At 38.2% G+C, this 25,648-nt stretch overlaps 1 long non-coding RNA gene across 1 annotated transcript in view; it reads right to left on the bottom strand.

Moving 5' to 3' along the window:
• Positions 1-11,753: 11,753 nt before the first annotated feature.
• The window catches only part of LOC146560799 (uncharacterized), a 58,608-nt gene continuing 44,713 nt past the window's right edge, over positions 11,754-25,648 (bottom strand). The window contains exons 3-5 of the long non-coding RNA XR_014894797.1: positions 12,646-14,454; positions 12,139-12,208; positions 11,754-12,042 (exon numbers count right to left, since the gene is read on the bottom strand). This is a non-coding gene — a long non-coding RNA (uncharacterized LOC146560799). The remainder of the gene's footprint in view (positions 12,043-12,138; positions 12,209-12,645; positions 14,455-25,648) is intronic.

Genomic DNA, 25,648 nt, shown 5'->3' on the forward strand with positions numbered 1-25,648 from the left:
TGACTAGGATGAGCAGAATAAATAGAAATGGATGGAGCGCTATGAACTTTAGGTATATCACAATGAGATATGTGTATCAGGTTATATGACTATGCAACAATCATTGAAAAGAAAAACTGAAATAGAAGATCGCTGATTGAAAAAGGTTAAACAGATTAGGGGCCTTTTGAAAAACACCAATAACATACAGTATATTATAAAGAAGATAACATATAACAGATAAGATAAGATGAGATATAACAGCCTCTATTATATGCATGTAAAAGATGAACTAGTTTATCCACCACAAGATAGACTCGGACACACTCTAAACTTTGGTTTAATATATTGAAAATGAATTCTAATCTTTGATCTGACCAGGACTGTTTTATAACCTCAACCAAGCAGTTTCCATGGCTAACTATAGACAAACTGTGCCAAACTGTCATTATTGTGAAGTGACGTGACCAAATATTTTTGGGGCCAGGGGTTGAAAGCAAAACTTACTTGAACTCCAGTCTCCAAGCTTCCTTAAAAACCGAAATTCCTCCATTATTCCAGGGAGGTTTGTCTAGATTTTTTTAGGCAGTAGGTAAGAACAGTGGATATGATAGTTTGGGATGAGAATACTTCATGAGGACATTTTATAAGAGAAGAATAAAAGATGAAAAACAGTGTTAAATGAAAACAAAATGAACTGAAACAGTTGTTTATTTTTTAAATTGAGTGGATACCCGCTGTAATGATACATGTTTTGAAGATTATCTTCCATATAACTTGCTCTCTGCAACTGTTTCTATGAGACAGAAAACTGTTTTCTTTATGTTATACTTGGAGGTTTTGGTTACATTATATACAGTAACACCAATAAATAAGCCTTTCATTAAACAGTGCATTTTGATTTTGTTATTTTCTCAGATCTCTTTTCAAGTAAAGCACGCTCGAGTGTGTGCCGTTTGGCCACATATGCTGATGAAATCTAAAAATCTCTTCCATGAAAGATGAATCAGAGTTTTATGCTGTAAGTGGTCAGTGAAGCACATGTGGATGATGTTGAGGAGAAGGAGGGGAAAGGAAGAAAGAGAGAAAAAGGTCATGTGGAGGCTAAGAGTAGACACACACACACACACGCAAAATGTTATTGAGCAAGCTCATAATAATAACAGCCACAAATTATGATCCAACAGATTGCATTTTTTTGATAATAGATAAATATAAATGTATATTTTAACTTATTTTTTTACACTTCATTGTCATAAAAAAAGAGCATGTCACCTACTAATATGTCTGCATCTGGACATGATGATATGATAAATGATATGGTACTTAAACACATAATTTATATAGGATTCAGATGAAATAAGTGGATCCTTGGAGGAAAGCCTTCCCTGGCTTACCTTTTCCCCTCATTTATACTTTTTACTTTTCTTCCTTTCTTCTTTTAAAAGACTACAAAAGAAAAAAACCTTTCAATTGTGAACCCGAGGGGTGAGGGAGAGGACATGATGTCTTGTAAAACATATGCACTTAATATTAAGGTCGTAAAACTTGTAAAATTAAAAGCTATTTTGGAAAATAGAAAAAGAAATATTTATGCGCTTGGCTCTGGACTACAGTCGTTTTATCATGGGGCAGCGAGGGCCTGCCGGGGCACAGGTAACGACTGTCAACAGGCATGGGAGGGAAGGACGGTCAAAATTCAGTGGGGCTGCATGCTTTCCATGTCCAACCAGATGTCCACATGTGTGACTGGGCTTCCCCTTTTCAGTGGGCCAGAGTGGCCAGTGTCTGGATTTCAAGGGAGCAAGAAAAATGGAGGGAGAGAAAAAAACAAAGTCTGCTCCTAATTATAAAAGAAGAAGAAAAAACAAAAGAATCTTGAAGTTTTAGACTTTTGCTTATGTTTAAGCTTGTGTCACAGCTATGCAGGGGAAGCTACTGACACACAGAGCAGTCTCCCTGATGACAAGAGGGGAAAATGAGAGGTGAAAAAAATACAAAAACAATGTCCACCAAGTCAGGTTGATTGAAAAGCTGCAAAAAGCAATTATGATTGTGAGAATGTGCAGACCCCTCATCTTAGCAGCCAGCAAACATCGTAAATCGTGTGGCGGCCTCTGTTTACATTGTGCTGACCTCTCCATGCCCTCTGGTTCTGGCTGGGCTCTCCGTGTCCTCAACTCTGTTGACATACATACACATGGTGCCTAGTTCATACAGTTTATACAGCAAATGTAAGGTTTTTTTTAAAAATTATTATTATTTTCATGACCTGTCTGCATATGGGTTATTCAAATGTTGTGCAACTTCAGTTGACACAGATTCAAATAAAATAGATCAGGAAATTTTGAATTAAGTTAAGAGAAGCAAAAAAATATAAAAATACTAGTTCACATTAATCTCTTCATTTTTTTTGTTTCCAAATGACCTTTTATGAAATATTTTTCCAGGATAAACTTTTAAGAGCAAATCAAGAGAATTTTATTATTATTATCATTATCATTATTATTACTATTATTATTATTATTATTATTACTGCATTTTCAATTAAAATCGATTAAATTGAATTTATATAGCGCAAAATCAAAACACCCAACTCATAGAGCTTTATAATTTAAGGTAAACGCCATACAATAAAATGGAATAAATCCCAATAGTCAGACCGTGTCGTTACTCATACGGCATATTTGGGGACTGTGGGAAGGAAAAACTCCCTTTTAACAGGAAGAAGCCTTCAGCAGAACCAGGCTCAGAGGGGCAGACATGCCATGATAAGTTTGGGGTGAGGGGAGGGAAACAGGTTTAAAAGAAAAAAAAAAACAAGATGTGGAAGAAAGGTAGAGATGAATAATAATTGTAGACTTTGACCAAGGGAATATGTATATATATATATATATATATATATATATATATATATATATATACATATATCTACAGTATATATAGTATTTGAGCCCAACTAAGGAAGACGCTGGGAAGGAAATCTTACTCAATGCTGACTTTTACGACATGTTTCTGTGAAATGCATTGAATATAAATGTTATGATGTTATGACATTCAGATGTTTAGCTGGCTGTTGGCTTCTGCCTTGTATGCTAATCAAAGGTCTACAGTCTGTTATATCAGTATGGTTTGTGCAACAAGAAAAAAATAAACATAAATCAACCAGTCTCTTGTTCTCGCCCTCTGTATACACACGTGTATGCATGAGGTTTGTCATTAAAATGTTATAAGTAAAGTAGAAACGTGGGGGTATTCTTGTGTTTAGTACAAAATTTAGCCCCACTTGCAGCACTGAGTAACTTAACTAATGGTGATAAGAACTATAGAGGCCTCTTTACATTTGTGGTCTTGTTTTGATCTGCTCTAGACTGCACAGGGTACTTTCCTAGATCTGAGGACATTGGACATTTCTGTTTCTTTTAATGTTGCCATCTATCCATCCAAGTTCTTCCACTTATCCGGGGCCGGGTCAAAGGGGCAGCAGCCTAAGCAGAGAAGACATCCCAGACATCCCTCTCCCCAGCCACTTCCTCCAGCTTATCCAGGGGAACACCAAAGGGTTCCCAGGCCAGCCGAGGGATATATTCTTTCCAGAGTGTCCTGGGCCTGCCCCAGGAGGCATCATTGTCAGTTGCCCAAACCACCCCAATTGGCTCCTTTCGATGTGGAGGAGTAGTGGCTCTACTCTGAGTCCCTCACGAATGGCCAAACTCCTCACCCTATCTCTAAGGGACAGGCCAGCCACCCTTTGGAGAAATTTCATTTCTGCCAGAAATCTCATTTCTGTATCCGTGATCTCTATCTTGTTCTCGGTCAATAACCAAACATTTAGTATCGTCTTGATTTGCTGGCTGTATTTTGGCATTGTTCCCAGTGGACAAAAGGGTTTGTTCCATGCACCTTCAGATCAGGGAACAGGTCCTGACTGTCATCTCTGCTTATGGGCCGAATGACAGTTTAGAGTACCTGGCCTTCCTGAAGTCCCTGGGTGGAGTGCTTGTAGGTGCACCACCTCCAGACTCTGTCGTATTTCTGGAGACTTCAATGCTCATGTGGGCAATGACAGTGAGACTTGTCGAAGTATGAATGGGAGGAATGGCCTGCCAATCTGAACCCGATTAGTGTTCTGTTACTGGACTTAATGAAGAAACCACAGTTTCTTCATAACAAACACTATGTTCAGACATAAGGGTGTCCATAAGTACCACATGACACCAGGACACCCTGGGCTGCAGGTTGATGATCGATTTTGTAATTGTATCATCAGATCTGCAGCCGTATGTTCTGGACACTCCTGTGAAGAGAGGTGCCAAGCTGTCAACTGATCACCACCTGGTGTTGAATTAGATCAGGTGGTAGGGGATGATGCTGGGCAGACCTAGGACGCGTAAACGTATAATGAGGGTGTGCTGGGAATGCCTGGCAGAGGCCCCTGTCTGCAGGACCTTCAACGTCCATTTGGACATGTTCAGCACCTGCTGAACACTGAGCTGCTGCTGCAAGGTGGTTGGTGCCTGTTGTAGTGGTAACTCCCGAACCAGATGATGGACATCAGAGGTGAAGGGAACCATCATGCTGAAAAAGGAGTCCTATCAGGCTTTGTTAGCCTAGGACAGAATTTCTAACCAAGTGGTGGAAGGCTTCCACTTAGTTGGTCTCAGAATCTCATCTCTGTTTTTCACAGATGATTTGGTTCTGTTGGCTTCATCAGGCGATGGCCTCCAGCTCACACTAGAGCAGGTTTGCAGCTGAGTGTGAAGTGGCGGGAATGAGGCCATGGTCCTCAGTGGGAAAAGGGTGGAGTGCCCACTCTAGTTCATGGACGAGTTACTGCCCCAAGTGGAGGAGTTTAAGTATCTCTTGAGTTTAATGTTGCATGTTTTGATATGGTGATGATGATGGAATTGGTCGGGTGTGGCGATTATTGTCTTAGGATCAGATTGCCTTTCCCCATTAATTCAAGAGATCAGAGAAGGAAGACTGAATAGCTTGTATAACTCAAAGATACTTGATAAAATATTGTTGGATTGTTAAACAGCATCAGGCAATACTTATAAGTTTCTTTTTAATTGAAAATGTGATGAAGCCATTCATTTTACAATGACAGACTGCCGAGACTGCCATGTAATTGCAGATCCTTTACATTGTAACCAAGGTTGCAAAGTCTGTGGTTATTATTGTATTTGTATAACAATCTTCCCCTCTACGATGTACAACAAATAAAGCTAAAACTGCTATAATGAACAATAAATTGAAAATTTTGTGATACACCGTTGTAGTCAGTATACTATTTTGGCCCACTGGCCAATTGGAGTTGTACTTATCCAGGCCAACTCATTTTAAGATATATTATATTATATTATATTATATTATATTATATTATATTATATTATATTATAATATTTTACTAAGTATGGGTTTATGCACCCCGTTCCACATGTCTTTCAAGCTGTATAGCTTGTTGTGATAATAAAGGTATTACATCAAATCCTAAAATAACAACCTGCACTAGCTCCTAAAAATCTTGCTGTAAATTAGGAGTGGGCATCGGTGGCTGCTCCACTCTTTCAGATTTGTGTCACAAAGTTGTGTTTAAAAATTACATATTTATTACTATTTGTCTTTTAGTTATGACTTATGTACAGTTATTATTTTAAATCTGATAATGCTGATAGTAATGTAGAAAAGTCTGAATGGCCAGGACAAAAGAAGCAGACAGTTTAGGAGCAGCATTTGTTGTGGGAGACAAAAACTCTTTGTTGTGGGTTTTGTAAGTACAACATACTTACAAAAAGGCAAAACCCAAAAAGCACAACATGGGCCTTTAAATTTTACCTCATTTACACCTATGCCAGATGTTCAAGAACTAAATCTGAGGAACAGTTACAGACTGTTACGTCATTATTTTCAGTGTTTCAGGGTTAGTTACCTACAGTCTGACATACATTCTGAGAAGTAATTCCAAACAGCTTTGAGAACAGAAGAACACTGAGTGTATAAAAACTTCTGCCAACCACATTTAGATGTGTTGGCGTTACATGTAAGCAACCATAAAGACAGAATCGTGTGAAAGAAGCTCAATACCATTTGCTTGAGACACAAGGACAATGTTTTGAACTGAAACTAGGAACCATTTTATTGTGCAGCACTGTGGTAATGGGCTACTTCTTGCCCCAGTGAAAGAAAAAAAATCTTCTGTCTCTTTCACTCTATAGTCGTTAAGAACCCAGTATTTCCATAAACAAATACCTGATTTACATATAGCAGACAGCTCACTAGGAAAATGATATAGCTTCTACAAAAAATACTGCATCATTGAATTAATTCTCAACTGTGAACAGGATGGCACATGTGGACACTGGGTTCTGATATGTGTCTTGAGTGTCTTCACATTTGAAATTGGACATTTTAAACAGAATATTTAATTCATGAAAGGTATGCACGTACTCCAGTTTTAGATTTTCACTGAGCAGCTCAGCATTTGTCTTTAGTTCTGCTCTTTTGATGTAAAGCATTAAAGATATCGCAGAGAAGCAGACTTTATAGGCTGTCTGGTAGTTGAGGAGAAAATATGTAGCATAATGTCCTTGAAAGCTGATGTACATTTGTCTGTGTACACCTGTCTACATGTGTGCAGCTGTGGGGGAATGCATATATATATGTAAGTACACTAGTATTTGTGTCTTGCCTCCTTGAGAAAACCTCTGGAAGACCATTATGCTTTGAAATAATAACACACACAGATCCTTTCTCTGGCACACAGGCACACCAATGGACATGCTACATACACCTCTGCACATCTCAGCACCGCCAAAATGCACTAAAAATTTATGACCTTAACATTCCTGCAGGGTCAAGCAATTTATCAAATGCTGCACATTCTGGTTTCAATTACACAGCCGATTGTGGAGAGAGGTTATTTTAGCAGGTTCATTTGGCCCAGTAGGGGAGGTCGACTCTTTTTGCTTAACGCACCATCCGCTGAACACAACTGGGCATTACTTTCTGCACAGACACGCCTCTGTCTAACTGCTACACATGGCAACAGAGAAGAAGTCAGGATGCAAGTAAGTGAGCAGATGAGCTGCGGGTGTTATCACACAACTGTCTTTCTCAATTTCTTTTTCCCTCGTCTTCTGGCTTCGTCCTTCTTACAGATCTTTTCCAGTGGCAAACACAGTCTATCATTCTACATGCTTGTTCCTTCATCCATCTGAAGCTTTACAATGATGAAGAGTCTTCCATCCCTCTGTCTATTCATTTGTCTCCCACGTCACCCTTCTCTATCTGACTTTCTTGATCTCTTCGTCCCTTTCTCTGCCTCACACCCTTTCCCTCCACATCTCTCCTCTCTCTCTGTGGTAGAGTGGTGATAAATCCCTATTTTATTGCTCGAGAATTCCTCTCTCCCTGCAGGGCTGACAGATCCCCACGTTCTAAGACACTGCTAGGACCAAACCCAATCCTCCCTCCCTGCATCACTCCATCTCTGCCTCCATCTGGCCCTGATTACCGAAAGAGTGGAATGGTGGCGAGGCGGAGTGGGGGAGAGACTGGAGGAAGGCATCACAACATTGCACCCTAGGATGAGGAAAGAAAGAGAGGAAGGAGGTATGTTGTGAGTGGATGATGCACAACACGTTGGTATGAAGGAGGAAAACGAGAATGACACGAGAGGTCTTTGTAGTGTGTAGATGAAAAGGAAAACGGAAAAGAGCAATAGAGAATTTCCGAAGGAATGATTACATTTTATTGTTGATTTAAAAAATTTTTTAAAAATATATATTTTTCAGGTTCAAGAAAAATCAAGTGCAAAAGATGAGATGTTGTAGCATTGTGTTGCAAGCAGCTAAATTTAAAGAGGGAGGGGAAAAATACCCACTCTCCAAATAACAAAATGTGACACTGTGGGGTAGGGAAGCTGTTAAGGGAGTAACAATGCATGCAAAATAATGTCATGCTCTTAGTGTTACTATAAAGCTAGAAAGAAATCAGCAAAGTCAAAAGACACATTTAAATGAATGTGAGAAGGAGATGCACAAATCAAAGTAATGGAAATAAAGATTAAGAGAAAACTGCAGAGAACAAAGAACAACAGGTAAGAGTCACAGTCAACAAGTGTCAGGAAAAATTTAGTTAAATCTCCAAGCAGAACAAACACCCTAAGTGTTCATTGGAAATATTGAATACACAACATAAAGCCCCGAGGCGATACAATAAAGAATATTATACTGTGTTGAAATTTGGTGCTTTACCTGCATGAATGCTTTAAACCTAAAGTTGTAAAATCTCACATCAAAGACTGTTAAAAACACACAAAGAGTGCTATATAGTAAAATGCATTTAGATTGAACTTGTGATCCTTTGAGTTTAAATATTGTGTTCACAGTGGCAGGTTGAATATTTTTAAGTTTCCTAAAATAGCAGAGAACACCACTGATAGAGCAGTTGAGTCCTGCAAATGTAATTGAAAAGTGATAATGACCGTCATTTGGTTGGAAAGAGGCTAAATGGAGAGGAGATTTTGGAAGACTGTGTGTGTGTGTGTGTCCTGGCAGGCTGACTCAATGCAGCAGGTGCCAGAGGAGTGTGTAATAAACACAACTGCTTTGGACAAGCTGGCCTCTCACATCAAATAATGTGTTTTGGCGATGTCCACCTCAGCTGTTCACACAATCAACACTCAGCAGGCTCTTAAGACAACACAAGTAATTAATATTACAGTTTTTCACCCAAGCATAAAGGACTAGTATTGGTTAAGTTATGGCTCATTTATGAATCTGGGGTTCTGGAAAGTAAAGCGCCTGCTAACTAACGTGTCAATTCTGTAATTCAATATTGTTTAGACTTAAGAAAATTACACAAATACTGGATATATTGTATGTTTATACATTTTTAGGAAGTATCCACTAATATCCACACGTCTGTAAAGACAGTAGGTTCCAGGTTGAGGGTACATGAAGTTTTCTCATTAATTATATTATGAATGTTTATACCACACATCTTAATAATTTCTTTATTTTAGGGTATTATCAGTCTTTATTTACCTTTAATTACACAATCTCAGTATGACAGATATCATGCTTTTTAGCTTTTTTACACAGCACCTTGTTTTCCTCTACAAGTAACTCAGCAAACATTAAAGGAAATCCACTAGACACTCTTGACTAAGCTTTAAGCTTCATGTTAGATTATGACTCACCCCCCAACACACCCCCACCCCACTTGCTCTCAAACCACCTCCACCAAAATAATCAGGATAATTTCTATTCATTATTACACCTCCATTTATCTGCGAGACGAGACGTGGGGAGGACGGGGTATAACTCTGAGGAATAACAATACCATTAAAAAGCCTGTGCGGCAAATATCAATCATTGTTGCCGTTAATGTCCCTCCAGCCTATTCAGATGGCCTCTCTCTTTTCCTAATGTCCACCCATCTGTGTGTGTGTGTGTGTGTGCCTGTGCCTAAGTGTGTAAGTGAACAAGTGTGTGCGTGTTATATTCAAAGCCCTTTAATCAACAATCGCTGCATCTGGGCCAGATAATGAATGGCATTGTTTATAACCTCACTCCTGTATCTGGTGATAAATGCATACACGCCTAATGCTATCATTTGAATAAGAAATGAGATTGTGCTTTATTTCAATATCGAGAAGAGATTGCGTTAATATAAATTTCTTGGTAAAGTTGTGATGATGGTGTTGATCATGATGTTCCATTGTCAACCAGCCAAAGGATTAAGCTATGGCAATAAAACTGCAAAGATCCAAAATGAAGATATGAAGCAATTGCTTTTGATTTATGGCCTGTGACAACAGGATAGATAAACAGGAAGGGTTAGAAGCAGAGAAAAAAAATCCACTGAAGTGAAAAATAGCCAGACATTTACAAAAAAAATGAACATGTAAAATGCTCTATGAGCATTACTCAAAGTGGAAAAACAGGATTCTGTAAATCCACTAAAAAAAATCTTCCATCACATGGGCACTAATGTTTGTGCAAAAGTTTTTGTTGTGTTTATTTTTTCACTCTGACACATAGCAAAATTGCATAACTTTGGATACACTGTGGATTTCACACTTGTAAAGTGGTCGAAGGAAAGCAAACCTACCTCAAACGTCATCAAAATTACATACGAGGTGTTATGACGATAACGGTTTGGATGAAATATCACACGTGCTGATGGGTAAATGGACGGCAAAAGTTCAGCATCACTCAATCCAAACTCATTTAAATCACCACAAAAGTCACGCTGCAAAGAGTTTGACAAAATCATATAATATACTGTATCATTTATTAAAATTACATCCATGAATAGAGATTAAATTAGGTGCAGACAGTAGTTATATACTGTAACTGAATCAGAAACAGTACAATGTTCACACACAAAAAAATAAATTTGAAAAAGTGACACAAATTCACAAAATGTGTTCATTTTCATAAATGTTTGCACGATAAAATTAAAAAATAAAAGAATACTGTATTATAGCAAAAATACTGTGCAGACGTTTTTCTGGCACTATTTCCTCAGTGACATTATCCCACTGGAATAGCAGTGGCGTAGTGTTACAACCCCGCGTGCTGCCACAGTGGAATACAGATAGAGAACAGCTCAGCGTTTGCTACCGGGGGATTTTAGCTGTCCAAATCTTTGACAGTTTCTTAGCAGCTCTCGGCCCTAAACTGTGAAAGATTCCAAAGACAGATAGAACCCCCGCCCCACGCCCTCCACCAACCTCCACACCCCCACCATATCAGCCAGTATCATTGATAAAGACAGCCTTTCAGGGATGACACTGATAGCTGCTCCAAAACCATTCGAAAAGTGATTTGCCTGCCATTTTAGCTGCTGCTGCCCTCTTTATGATGCACACGTGTCCAGGAAGACAACGAGTCTGCTTTTACAGAAGGAATTAGGAAGGAGCTTAAAAGGTTGCAAATAGGTAGTCACATTTTCAACAATTTCTATACATGACATATTGCATGCAATTAACCTTTATATTATTAAGCTTTGAATTTGTTGTAGTGGCTCAATTTAAAAGTAATTTCATTTTCAGCAAAATACACTTATTGTAGCGTCATGTTGATTTAAGATGCACGTGAGCATCTCAAGAATTACTGCATTCGCCTGTTCAGTCCTGGTTGCAGAAATTCTTCACAAAGCTTTTAGATGATATGGCATAAAGGACCTGCTCTATGTTGTTAGCCAATCGGGGTGCAGTGTTGTGAGGACTTACAATGTGCCTTTGCGAAAAAACTGAAACCGTTTTTTTATACAAAGAAAATAAGACCTTATGTAAAATACAATTTAAAACATATTTAATACCTCAGTTTTTCACCAAAGCGAGGTTTAAACATTCAATCAGCTGTTAATTTGAAAAAGGCACTTTTAGGAGCAAAATTTAAAAGACATTTTTTTCAAAAACTATAAAAAATGTTTGATGATAATTAAATTACTGCATTCAAAGGCCAACTCTGGCAATCAGATATGTAGACGCTGTCCTTATTTCTCTGCTCCTGCATCCCTTCACCCCTCCTCAGGCCTTCATCCCCATCTTCAGTCCAAATGAATGACGCCAGCTGGGGTCGGCCGGCTGATGCTGGGCCCTGTTAGGTGGCACTGACAGCTGAATTATCCCACAGGCCACGGTGGCTGATTATCAGCGGAGAAGTCATCAGGGCATCCCAGCCTCGCCTCCAACCCCCAATCCCCCCACATCCTCTTCCCCACACCCCTGTCACCCCTTGTCAAGAGAGCAACGCTTTCTCCAAGCTCACTGTCCAGGTCCTCTTGACAGGTAATCTCAACAATAACAATTACCACCATTACTGGTGTCATAAACAAGTGGCCAACCCCAAGCCAGGCAATAACAAAGGCTTTATAATTCACCATGCAAGGCCTTATAAATACATGTCAACAGGTAAGAAGTGTGAAGTAGAGAAAATGAGTATTGGTGCTCTAAGGCACTGAAGTAAAACTGTGTATTTGAGTATGCTGGTTGAGAGGAGCGTTGTTGGTAAAAGCTGAGGATACAGCAGGAAACTGAAATCAAAGCTGCAGACAGATGTAAATATAATCACATGAGGAAAAGGGATTTGAGATTTTGAATACATTTTATTAGGTGCAAGTCAGATTTATTTATTTACTTACATGTTTAAATGTAGCCAGAAGTGCAGTGAAGCAGTTTTGTCTGATTTTCCTATCGATGAAGCCATTTTATCTGAGAATAGCATTGACTTTATTATTGATTTAGCAATAGAGGCAATATTTCACTGTAAATCTTGGATTATCAGAGAGAAAAGAAGAAAATCTAATTCATCAAATAAAATATCTTCCCGTCTTACATATTGACAACCAAGCAAACAAATTCCAAACAGAGGCATTATATTTTATTTTTAATGAACTCAATTTGATTTAAGAAATAAGTGATGTGAAATTAAGTGAAACATCACTGTGTTTCGATAATTTAAAATGTATACTTCTACCAATAAAGTATATTTCCAGCTTTATTTAATACAGTTGCAAATTCTCTTTAAAATTTTTATTAATTTTTTTTTAAGATATCCTTTTCCCTCTATGCATGCTCTCTTGTTTTCCATATATATATATATATATATATAGCATCAGATTATTCTACCCAAGCGATTCGAGCCTTACCATTTGAAGTTTGGGCCAGCTTGCTTCCTTTCCTCAGCAAAGCAAACAAGGCGCTGTGGCCCGGAGCGCTAAAATAATTTGAGACTCCCTGATGAGGAGAGCTGAGCAGCAATTAACACGTGTCAAAGTCGACATCATCAGGTGCCACTCTCATTTTCTTCCCAAGACTCAATGGATTTTTCCCCACTTCTCATCCCGTTTCCTCTTGTTTATTCACCCCCGAAGGCGACGGTGGAAAAAGAGGTTTCCATTTCTGATGCGGCTGGACTCTGGCGCTTTTTACGATCACTAGTTAACGCCGTCGAGATCGTCGCGCTGATGTCTCGCTTCGTCCTTTATTCGTTTTTCTTTTCTTCCTTCCTTTTTTTTTCAAGCGGCAATCAGATCAGACAGGCCAGTAATTCCTGCAGGAGCGATACTCCGAGCAAAGAAACAGAGAAGAGGAGAGGGGAGCAGGGACTGCACCGTAACGTTAGTGCTGATGTGAATTCTGCATAGTTTTTTTTTTTAAATCAACACTTAAATGTTCATTTAGTTTGGTAACAAGTGAATTAGATAATTTTATATAGCGCTAAAAGACGCTTTAAACGAAGTGATTTTTTTTATTTACTTTCCCGTTAACATAATAATAATTTAAAAAAATTAATGCACAATTGTAAATAAAATCTATGATAAAAGGAAATAACGTTACTGAAAAGTCTCCCCAGAAAACAGATCTGATCATTAAATAAACAGAAATATCAGACATTATTTACTTGCATTCCAAAATATTCATTTATTTAATAAAGGCTACTACAAAATACATGGCTTATTTATTAATTCAAGCATAATTTCAGGATAAATTAAAAGTTTGGCACTAAAATATATAATAAAAACAAAATGCATGTGAATCAGTAACTGAAACATACTTGATAACACTGAAATAAATATAAATTGCATTTAGCAACATTATTTCCAGTAACAAGCATCTTTCCTTAATTAATAACAAATACACTTTATTCCTGAATGAAAACAGGTCATTTCATTTAAATACTGCCCATACACCATTATTAACTAGGGGTGTGGTGAGTTTAAATTTCTAAATGAAGTATCAAAACAAATTAATATCAATTTTTCTATTATTAAAGACAACTTTGAGCACAATTAGAGGACACACATTGCATCTCTCTGGAGCACAATTTCATTTTTAACTGTCATTATTTATGACAGTTAAAATTCTGGAAAGTCTGGATGTAAACCACAGATGTGTTTAATCTCCAGCTAATTCAACCCACAATGTCAATGTGCTTGCAAAGATGAAGAAAAGGAAAAAATGAGAAATCCAGAAACTAAAATACATCAACAGCAGCATCATGTGGCAACACAACCTCATTTCTAAGGGTTTAAGTTAACCAGTTTTTCTCTGCCCTTTTGGATGCGGATTGAAGAAAAGGGAAGAAGAAAAGGAGGAGGAGGCGTTTTTGTTGCTATTCTTCTGACCTGAGCTGCTCATCTTCCTCAGAGCTCAGCGGGAGCTCGGCCAGCACTTGCCTTGCCTACCCAGGGTCCTTTTGGTGTGTGCATATCATTAGCATACATTTCTTCCAGGCTGACGAGGCCTCGCTCTCATTAAAGCTTCATCTCACAAATTCCCTCCCAGAATCCTGCTGGTCCTTGCCGCCATGAATCCGTACCTGTGGTGGTGGTGGCTGCTGATGATGGCATGCTGTTGTCCAAAATCAACCAGATGAGGGTGAGAAGATTGGGAGGGAAGGGGAGGGGGGCAGAGGGAAAAAAGACGGGATGTATTGGGAGAAAGGGCAACAGTGTCTGTGGAGTGAAAACAAAAGAGAAAGCAAAGGAGAGGAAGAAAAAACTGAAGTCAAGTGAGAGAGCGGATAAATGAGTCCTCTGTGTGCACTAATGCTCTCTCACCCCCTCTCTCTCTCTGTCTCTCTCTCTCTGTTCCCCACTCTCTCTGTGTTTCTCTCTCTCTTTCTGACTCTTGCACCAGGCTCCATTTTGTGTTAAGCAGCTCCCTCTCTCATGACAGATCTCTGGTAGGGTCATGGGCCAAAGTTGAGGATAGGGTCAGTTGTAACACAGCTTGTAAGGGAACTCTGCAAACTCTTCATCTCTCCCCCCTCACAAATATCTCTTCTATCACTCTGTCCCCCTCGGCCAAAAAGTGCTTTGCAAGCTCCAGGTTGATGAACTACTGCATCTTTAAAGTAAAAATGATAAGCATATGGTGAAGAAAGCCCATGAAAAGATGAGCATTTAGATTTGTTCCTTTTTTTTAAAAGACTAAACAACAGGAAGGAGCTGGAGGAGTGGGGTATATCACTGCAGGTGAGATCCAAGATGTCCACTTTGACTAATAGAGAAGTTGCTTATTGGATGCCAAAACACTGCACTCTGGTTTATAACTCCACGAGGACAGATTTTACAACTGTAGGAAATTATAGCAGTGACAATTTTTTAAATGAGCGTGAGGTAAGCAGAAATCCAGTGCACACATTAAATAGGAATCTTGCAGGAATGTGTGCTACTTGAGATTAATTTCCTCACCAGACAACTATGCATCCCCCACCCCAGGACACCTGGGCTTTGACACCAAAAATGCATCAATAGAGTGGTCACACAAGTTTAAACAATGTGTACTTCTGAGTACATCTACTTATTGTTTCAGTACTTTTTTCCTTTCCTATCCATGTAAGCTCCAACCACATTTATGAGGGTGCAACTTCAGAATGTATACAGATTTCTAGCAAACTTTTTCTCAAGTATTATATATGTTAAAAATGTAAAGCATGGATTAATTTACCTTTGCTTCAAAATGGTTATTGGTAGCCATGCTCACGATCAAGTAATGAAGACATTGCACATCACTAGTGCAACAGTGTGGTTCACTGATGTGCTTTCCTTTCCTTGTTTTTAAAAACTAAACATTCAGTCATACGCCGTAAAAGCTTGCATCCACTCATGAAACAGACGAGTGGAGGGAAGATGTTATGAAGAGGAAACCATGGCACACCAAAGGAATTTATAGACATTCTGCATGTATGCAGAGCCCATGCATGCAAGGACTCGCACTCACACGCAAAATGAACCACACATATAACACAAATACACGGACAAACCGCATCAGTCAAACCTCCATACCGCTAAACACTAGTGGAGAGCGGAAAACAGAGAAAGAGCGCGAGAGAGGGAAAAAATGATGAAGTCGGACTTGAACATCAAACAATAAACAGTCCATTAAGTCTGTGGGTGAAAGGGTTGGGGGAGCAGGGGGTGGGAAGGCAGATATTGGGGAGGTGGGGGGAGAGGAATGATGGGAGTTTATTTAAAGCATGGTGACCCCATGGCCGAAGGCTGCCTCGGTACAGGGATGAATAAAACTTTAATGGCTCATAAAACACAGCGACCCCTTCTCTGAGCCCAGCTTCACATCGTTTATTCCTCCTGGAACAACCAATCAGAATCTGTGAATCTCCAAACACAAAAAAGGGCGAGAGAGGAAAACAAGAGTAGAGTTAAATAAATAGTTCTGATACTTCAGTTTAAATTCTTGGAGCGAGAGTCATGACTAATTAAGACAAATCTCACATGTCCTGTACATTTACCGAAGAGAACAAAACACATTTTGAGACTGCAAATCGGGATACAGGGTGGGTTGCCAAAAATAGTCAAAGAGCGTAATGTTAGAGTTGGTGCTTGGACAGTAAATTAAAGACTGTGTTGTGGCTAAACAAATAAGGTATGAGGCTTAAATTAGTGAACTTCAGAGGTGTTGGACTGCCATGCTTTTGAACAACTAGAACAGAGTCAGGCTAGTTGGTTCGGTGTACTTTAAGTCTTCATTACTTTGTGATTGTTATATGGAGCTGGAGCTGCATAACTAAACCATATGCAGGAGATTGACAGCATTCTTCTAATATTACTCTGAGGGAGAATGCTTAAAGACCAGCACTTTCCAAAAAAAACATGGACTCAGATGAGAGGCACAGGAAAGGTAGTTGAGAAAGAAGCAGAAAGAGCAAATTTATAGGTAAAAGAAAGACATTTATCAACAGAATGCTCTGACAATGCAGAAATGAAATGTAAAAAAGAAAGAAATTGAAGGCATTTATTTTGTCAAGTAGAGCTTGACAAAGACATGCAAATCACACAAACACATGGCCACAACCTTTTTATCACCACACTGCAAAGGTACAAACTATCATCAGCAGTTTAATCCAACCCATGTGAACTTCACTTATTGCCAAGGACCATTTGCCTCTTTGGAAATGGGCCCGTGACAATCTGAAGCTGAAGTGTCAATCCTCGCCACCCACACCCCTGGGCTTTGGGTTCTGTAAACATGCAGCTGTCACCTTATTTAACGCTCTGCAATTTCTTACCCTCCACTTCACTCAATCTGCACTAGTCTGACTCCAGGAGTCATTCTGTTGATGTGTTGACGTGCGGTAATTTGCATTTCTTAGTTGCCACTTTTCCCAGGATCACTCCTATTTGTTGCTTTAATTAGCAACAGCCATTGCACTGAATTTTTTGTCTAACTTGACCACTAAATACATTCACTTTACATGCATGTCAAAGCATATAGAATTATTAACATTTGATTTTAGTCAGAATGCAACAAAAGGTTAACTACACTTTAAAATAAATAATCTGTGCTGCAGACACGGGATCCAAAAAGTGCAGGCATGCCCCTATGTGACCATATTGGATAAAAACACATAATGTGTGTCTGTATATATTTGTGTGCACTACGGTCTGTGACCCTCCAAAGCCCTTTCCTCCCCTACTTGTTCAGCCCAGCGGGTGTCATTTTCAGGTCATGAGACTGTAAATATACATAGTTAGACCCCACAGCCATAAATCAGAGTGAACAGCCTGAACTCCTACACGGACAGATAACATGAGCCAGACGTGATCTGCCTGCTTTAATAAATAATAATAGCACATATTCACATCTTACAGTAAGATAGGAGTAAAGAGTATATCAATTAAACTGACTACTATCACACCCACACACATCATCACACAGTGTAATATAATGTACAATACTACTATTTTAACTGCAACTATTCACCATCTTTAAAACCTAATATTACTATATATATTACCATACAGTAAATGCTACAAACTATACCATTTATATAGTGATTAAGCAAACTTTTATATATTTAATTAACTACAATTTGCTTGTTTTTATAAAAATATGTTTTTTTATAAATTAATTGGACTTAAACTGGATTCTAGATACACATTTAAGTCCACAAAACAGATAAAGAACGAAAATGTGGAACTGTTAATATCACTGTAATCCCAAGGACTGCATCCATATAAGTGTTTTTGACACATATGGATATACACTCCTACGCTGGATGTGTCCGAATGGATGGAGTTTTAGTGACTTACATGGTCACTATTTTCAACCAGATTTCAACAACAACAAGAATTTGGTGGAGTGATGATCTGGAATATTGTAAAGTGATAAGATGACAGATTTTTAAGGATACTTGCAGGTGAAAAAGGACATGCAGGACAATACACCAACCCATGGACTGCTTTGTAGACATGAGAACAAAACCATAAAACAAATATTCCTAAATTCAAAATTGGAAAATCTATGAAGGTAGAGGTTTTACTGGTGCCAATGCTTGTACATCACCTGCACCACCTGCACTACTGTGCTACAGAGTCTATTAATTAAAATGATATTGTGTCTTCTATTTATAACACTATTAGTGGCATTGTTGCTTGTGTTTTGAACTTGTCTACAGTGCATCACTATAGATCATGCAGCATAGCAGTCACACATGCCAAAACTCATTAGCACAGTGGAACGATGGAGGAAATAAGTTGAATCTTTTTATAAAGTTACTTTTCATGCAGAAAGACAGCTCTGTGACTGAACTTGCTCATTTTAATTACTGCTTTGTTTATAATTATCATTACCCATAGGCTAATGCATATTGACTTATGCTATGGCAATGTATGTTGAGAGTCTCCAAAAGTTGATTCTGTTCATCTGGACGTAGCGTTTTGTGGGAGAAACGTTTCGTTACTCATCCAAGTGACTTCTTCAGTCTCAGCTGACTGCAAGTTTCCCCAATCTTATAAACAGTACATTTGCATAATGACTGAAACCAGCCTGTCAGTCCAAGAAGGCTAACCTGCCACTTTCATATCCTCCCTGGTGAATTTGATGTGTTGGTCCACCAAATTAATGTGATCCGTGAATTGTGGTACATCCTGAGATTTGATTTTCACCCAGGTGTCATCCACATATCTGAACCAATGGCTTGGTGGTGTTCCAGGGTAGGATAGCAAAGCCCTCTTTTCCACTTCTTTCCATGTACAAATTGGCCACGATGGGTGAAACTGGTGAGCCCATGGCACACCCATGTTTCTGCCTGTAGAACTGACCCTTGTATGTGAAGTAGGTGGAATGAAGACAGTTCCAAAAGCACTTGGTCGATGCTGAGAGTGGTCCTGTTGCTGAGGTTGGTGTCATCCTGTAATCTCTTACGGACTACCTCCAACGCTTCTGTGACTGGATTGCAAGTGAAGAGAGATGTAACGTCGTACGAGACCATGGTTTCATCTGCCTCCATAATGATATCTCTCACCTTCTTCCATATTTACAACTATATCCATAATCACATACTGTGTATGCTACCATTGTATATAGTGTATTATCTTACTTTTTTTCATTGATTGTACTTAATTGTATTTTTGTATTTCCTTCATATATCTGTACCTGAGCTGAGGTGACGCAAAAATTTCCCCGCTGTGGGATCAATAAAGTCTTATCTTATCTTATCTTGTCTCTTCTCAACAAAATCCAGGGTGTTGTGGATGTGGTGTTCAGAGCTACCCACTAGCAGGTTGAGGATCAAAGCCAGAAACTTGGAGATGTAGACAATCGGTCCTAAACGTGCACCCTGTTTATGTATTTTCGGTAAACCATACAGACTTGGTGTAGACTCCCCTGGGTACAGCCTGTGGTACATCTTTCGCCATCTTACAATGCTGTGTTTGCAGGCATTCCCCAACTCTCTGTGAATGGTACTCATGGCCATTGATCAGTGGGTTTTGGTCAGTGGTTGATGATCAATGGTCATGAGAATTTGCATAATTAAGACTAAAGAACTGACCTCCCAGCCCATTGTTCCTTCAGCAGGCTGGTTTCAGTCATTATGCAAATGTACTGTTTATAAGATTGGGGAAACTTGCAGTCAGCTGAGACTGAAGAAGTCACTTGAATGAGTGACGAAACGTTTCTCCCACAAAACGCTACGTCCAGATGAACAGAATCAACTTTTGGAGACTCTCAACATACATTGCCATAGCATAAGTCAATATGCATTAGCCTATGGGTAATGATAATTATAAATAAAGCAGTAATTAAAATGAGCAAGTTCAGTCACAGAGCTGTCTTTCTGCATGAAAAGTAACTTTATAAAAAGATTCAACTTATTTCCTCCATCGTTCCACTGTGCTAATGAGTTTTGGCATGTGTGACTGCTGAGCTGCATGATCTATAGTGATGCACTGTATATCAAGCAGCTTAGTCTGGAAATTATTTTAATTCATTGTTAGAGCCTTGACAAGTTCAAAACACAAGTTTCTCCCACAAAACACTACATCCAGATGAACAGGATCAACTTTTGGAGATTTCCTTTCCTGGATGATTGAGAATGCATCAAGACGTATGTTGAGAGTATTTTGAAGTCGTTAGAATAAAGTAAAACTGCCTTTACTGGTGCCAAGATAGACTGCCTGTATATTGGACCTGGAGTCAATATAGTTTCCTGGTCATTAAAGGGGGTCAAATAAATTGAGAGGATATTCACCCCAGAAGATACGAAACACACTCGGTGTCTACAATGACGATAATACGCACGGTAGCCACAGTAACTGAATACTGATGATTGTGTGTATGCAAAGTCGTAAAGCAAAAGTTACTTGCCAAAGCTTGTCATTAATGCCAGGTGTCAAGTGAGATAACTGTTAAGTTTTAAACAGAGCTTTAAAATTGCACTTCTTTCAGTCTACCAAATTTCAGAGAGGTTTTATGACCAAGAAGGTATTCAAGCTTCGCTTCGAGGCAACTGGCCTCTTAAAACATACTTCTTGTAAAAAACTGAGCCAACACCTTTTCCTCTCTCAAAGGCTAGAAACATTAAGACGGTAGGCATTCTTTGTCATAATTATCGACAATAAAAGTTTACTGAATAGACTCTAAAACCTGTTTGGTGGTTTTCATTGTAATTAAGAGCAGAACATTCACAGTGTGCAAAACAATATGAAGCTACTGAGGTTTCTTCTCTGCACAGGAAGCATGAAAAAAAGTGAATGCTTTATAAAAAAAGAAACAAATACTTTAAAGATATATTTCCCCATAAATACAACTACCGTTGTTCACTGTGATCTACTATTACTGACTAAATTTGGAAAAGACTTGGGTTTTAAATTCCTAGTTAATCTGAAGGTACAAATTTGAATGTAGCTGGTTTTAGCAGAGCAGAACTTTTCATCCCTCAATGAAACCAGCCAGCAATATATGCAACTACAGAAAAATAGCATGTGTTCTCCCACTTCGTTTTAAACCAATAAATAAAAGTTAAGTAAATCTAAGGCTCTAGCATAGCCGGTATTATCTGCTATTACAGTTAAATTAGTGTCAACTCCTATCCAGAAAATCATCGACTCAGTCATCCAGACGTTAATGATAACGAGTGAGTTCTACTTGACCTCATCAGGATCAGTCACTACATGGAGTTCCCATTACTATATTAAACAAAATAAAATCATTCATTATGTCATCTATAATAGTGATGCTGTAGGTCAAAGGTGTAAAAGTAGAGTATGAAATGAACGCATTTTTTGTTCAACACCCTGGCAACAGTTAGGACAAAATATGTCAAAAATCTCAACTTTACATCATCGCATGATATCAGGGGGCAGTTAGCTTGAACTGTGCTACATTTACATCATTCCGTCTGTGATCTCTGAGGCGGTAAATGTTTGTCCAGGCATTAACACATCATCAAAGTGTCTGAAATCCTAGGGGGTTTGATCCTCCGGATCTCTGGAGGGTCCGTGGACACAAAGTCTACAATTATCTCTCTGTTATGTCAAGTATGCTTGAGCCAAAAATTGCTTGCCTTGGATTGTTCAGAGCTATCAGGTTCCCATGTGAAAACACAAGTACATGACATCACTGAGTCACTTAGTTAGCTATAGCTACCTCACACACACACAACTCACACGCACACACTAATCCCTAGTCTTAAGCATTTGACCTACAAAGACCATATGGCTGACTGTTTCTCCACTGACTTCCATTATTGAACAAAGCAAGGGAAGTATGGTAAAGGGAATGCCCTTGTCACCATATTGGTGTTATGGCAATCTGAACATGTCTTTAAACTATTTTGGAGGTTTTTAAGAGGAAAACATTTGATATTCATTAAAGAAACCAGAGGTAAACTTTCTTTTCTCTGAGCGAATTTCATAAAAAAATAAAAAAAAATAAAAAAAACAATATAATACGCAATATGCCAAAATCTATTAGATCAAAAAGACATTTCATGTATGGAAAGTCTGTATATACTCTATAAAATCCCTCGATTGACTTGTGGTAAACTATATAAAAGAGGGTAGATAACTGCTGATTTTAGCTGGAATGTGACATTTGCATACTCATAGTTTAAAAAAAACTTGCCAGCTGAGACAAAGAGAAAGCAGCTGTTAAAAGCATCTTTTAAGAAAAGTACAGTAAGTAGTAAGTAGTAAAATACTCACAGTAACATATTAGATTAAGAAAGTTAAAGTTTTATTCTTTGGTACGTGAATACATGTTTATTACTTTGAAATTTTATTTTTGTATTGTCCCAACAAAGACAAACTTTGTACAACTATAACATTTTTGTTGGCATCACTAAAACTGGGCTTATTAAACCAGCTTTTTTGTCAACTATTAACTGATTTTAAGTAGAAAGAATTCAAATACTCAAAAAATGCTCCATATAACAATTTTAAGCTTTATCCTGCCTTAATTATCCTAAATCTCAAAAGAATTTAATTTTCAATCAAAACCAAAGCTACACAGAGCAGCTACACATTACATATCAAAAAGCTATACAGCAAGTGAAGTGAAAGTAACAGCGTATAACCCCTTCTGCCCCAGACAAAAGACATTATTGTTTCTAACATTTCTTTCACTCTGCCGACCCCATACATAAATAAATAATTTAAAAAATGTACAGATAATTTAATAAAATAACAATGGCTTTGTGATAATCACAAAGCAGGAGTTCAGTATTCTTTCACCTATTGGTTAAAAGTACCAGGTACATTCATAAGTTTCCACACTACTGATGCAATTAGCAAAACATCTTTTCATAAAGTGAGGACAGGTGAGAACAGGAGAGGAGGCAGAATGAGGCAGGGAGTTCAAGTTAAGTCATTCTATCAGGAACAAACCTGACAGTAAGTGTAAAAGATTAATGACTGCTGTGTTATTTGAAATGAGCTGACAATACTTAATTAAATGAATAATTAGTGTTCATTTGTTGAAACAGTTAAATGCTATTTTGCTCGTGTACTCTTTTTCTTTGCAACAGACTTGTACCATGGTAATAACTGAAAAACTACGATTGCTAATAATAATAAGTATAAAAATAATAAAATTTGATGCACAATGTGTGATGCAGAAGCAAGATAATATGGACCCTGGACACTTGTTAACATGATCGTAATAAATGCAGCATGTATATATATATATATTTTTTAATCTCCATCAGGACCACAGTGTTACATTTCTAGGACTGCAATATATTTAAAATAATACTGACATGACCTTGTGTAAAAATAAAGAGGAAGTTAAACCAATGTTGTATCAAACCATAATTCAAATTTTTACAGAGGTCATTATTCATCCCCTCTCCATCTTAACACTGACACTTTCCCTACTCTTTAACTGCCACCATCAACCACAGTGTAATAACATGCACATTCATAAAAAGCACACAGTGTAATAAATTACTAAGCACATGCAAATATCCCATCAAACTATGCAGCAGGGAACTTTACACCACTATCACTGAAAATGTGTCTTGTCACTGCTGGAGAAGCAGAGATTCTACAGAGAATATACAAACCATTTAAATCTCACGGTCTGCCCGGTGGATAGAAACCAGCATGAACTGCCTTAAAAAACAAAAACATATAGCAGCCCAGAATTTTTTTTTTTTTTTGACAAACAACTTTAACTTTATGACAGACCTATATGACCTCACTTTTTACAATGTTTTTTGAAGTCATAAAGACTGAAAAGCTTTAAAACTTTTGTTTATTTCAGTCATGATCTAAAGCTAAAAGATTAAACTCAGAAATCAGTACTCTCTTGTTATTATTGATGTTATTTTTACAGAGAAATATTCTACTAAAAAGACTTCTCGACCCAATGCAACAGACTCAAATGGGCAAAAAGTAGATTTCTGAAATAAAATTATTTTTGCCATACCGTGTAAGTTCATTTCTATGTTATTACTTTAAGAAGTGCATTGAGGCGAACTTTAAACGATTAGGACTAATTGAATGTTGGCTGTTTTCCATCACAGTGCAGATACTGCTGTAGGCTGAAAGTTAGCTCTTTCTCACTTTATGGTTCAGCAACTTGAAACTCTGAATGTGATCTTTGACAAACCCACTCTCTCTCTCACACACACACAAACTCCTTGTTTTCGTATTGGCTTTGATAAAAGGCCCGGGAGGTGGAGAAGGGAATAGCGGAGTGTGTCGGCTGCTGGTGTAGGCTTACTGTGCTAGGAGATGCACTGGGCCATTACACGTGACCTCTGACCCCAGCAGGCACCTTGAGGTGAAATGACACGGGCCTGCTCTTACTCAGCTGGAACAAGAGAGAGGAGTAAGACACAGGGTGAAGATATATGCAAGGTTAGTGTGTATATATGCACATGTTACGGTGCGCTCATACTGATGTGTGAGTACCATTCATGAATCCCTCCCTTTACGAATGCAGGACACCACCAGCTCGTTCCCAGACGCACAGAGAGTGGCTGGCCTGTTATGGGGCTACGTGATGGGTTGGGGGTGGGGGGTTGCTAAATGTAGATTTTAATTACAAACACCTCTTTCTAGTTACCAGTCAGTGAACCTGAAGAGAATTTTCCTGAATTAAAACACACACACGTATATGTATTTTTTCCAAAAATGCAACTGTAACATAGTTTCTGTATTTGAGGACAGTGATTTGCAGTGAAGTGCACATTTTTTGATGATATTCTCAGTAATAGGAATTTTAATTCAGTCAAAATTAAAATATTTATTGAATTTGGTATTTGAGGGTATTTTCTGTACCCTTTTGGATAGCTCACTAAATTCACACATTTTATACACTGTTGAAATATTTTCGGAAGCTACAAAAGAGTAGATTGTCAAATGTGTCAAGCATTGGCTTTTGCTGTTAGCCTCTTACAATTAACAAAAACTTGGAAGAAAAGTATTACATTTCCAGCATCAACGCTATAGCAGGATAAATGCATCCAGTCAAAAATAAATAAATAAATGAAGGAATAAAAACAGACTTCCACTAACACAAATTTTTTCATTGACTGAATAAAAAAGAAACTCTTCTGTTAATATTGTCAGGAACATCACCTTTCCATCAACAGACTCTGATGTCCCTGCGTGTTGTCAGATATGTCTGATATTTTTATATTTTCATAATCTTGTGCCATTATTAAGAATGAAAAACAAAACAAAAACAAATAACAGATCATTTCAGAATGCACCAATGACAGATATATTTCACAGACAGAGAGCACAGACGCAGACATAAGTATAAACTCAGATATAGCACTTGATATTAGGGATTCTTAATTGGTAAGAAGTCCCTTCATCCTTTGCGTCCCCATTGCAGTCACCCATAGTTGTGACAAGTCTGTCTGCATTAACATGGCCCTCCTCCTAACTGTCC

The sequence above is a fragment of the Mchenga conophoros genome, linkage group LG13, assembly GCF_057382185.1.
Source record: "Mchenga conophoros isolate Kocher_MC1m ecotype Shallow Benthic linkage group LG13, M_conophoros_male_GT1.1, whole genome shotgun sequence".
NCBI lineage: Eukaryota > Metazoa > Chordata > Actinopteri > Cichliformes > Cichlidae > Mchenga > Mchenga conophoros.